The sequence below is a fragment of the Anoplopoma fimbria genome, unplaced genomic scaffold, assembly GCF_027596085.1.
Source record: "Anoplopoma fimbria isolate UVic2021 breed Golden Eagle Sablefish unplaced genomic scaffold, Afim_UVic_2022 Un_contig_5774_pilon_pilon, whole genome shotgun sequence".
NCBI classification, from domain to species: domain Eukaryota; kingdom Metazoa; phylum Chordata; class Actinopteri; order Perciformes; family Anoplopomatidae; genus Anoplopoma; species Anoplopoma fimbria.
Window position 1 is genome coordinate 7501 of NW_026549183.1, and position 745 is coordinate 8245.

Consider the following 745-nt stretch of genomic DNA (forward strand, 5'->3'; position numbering starts at 1 on the left):
CGAGGCGGGTCACGTTTGCATATCGGTCAGACGGTCAAACAGCGGCATATATCACCAAAATATGCCCAGCGGAGGCTCATATATATCGGGCATGAAGCCTGAGAAAAAACCGTTCATTTGGCTCAAAGTGTCAAAAAAGTAGCATATTGCGTCAAAATATGCCCAGGGGAGGCTCATATATCTCGGACATGAAGCCTGAGAAAACTCCAATAGCACCATAAAAAGGGTGTCACATCGCCTCAAATTCGTCCGAAAAAGACGCATCAATCTCGGATAAGGCGTTTGTCAAAGACCGCTGTCTTTTCATGGACGCGATGTTTTTGAAAACTGGGTTTCTGAAATCGTGCGAGAGGTGGCTTGGTGATACCCTACCAAAAGTGGTCACATCGGGTAAGTGTGACAAAGATGCTATCAAACCTCCTATGCATTTTGACAATAACCTTACCCGTTGTAAAACACTCTGTCATATTTTCGCTATGCTGATCACGACGATTTAAACCGGGCAAGGGGCACAAGAGACGATGGACACGCCTGCGAATCACCACCCGCTGTCCGTATTAAAACACTTTGAACATTTCCACGCGGATGGAGCAGCATGGAGAGGCTGATAGCACCACTGTTTAGCCGCTTCATGCACTCTTTTACGGACGTTTTCAGCCGGCGGTCGCGGTCATTTTCTCGCGGATGGAGCAGCATGGAGAGGCAGGCTGACTGCACCACTGTTTCCCCACTCCATGCTCTCTCT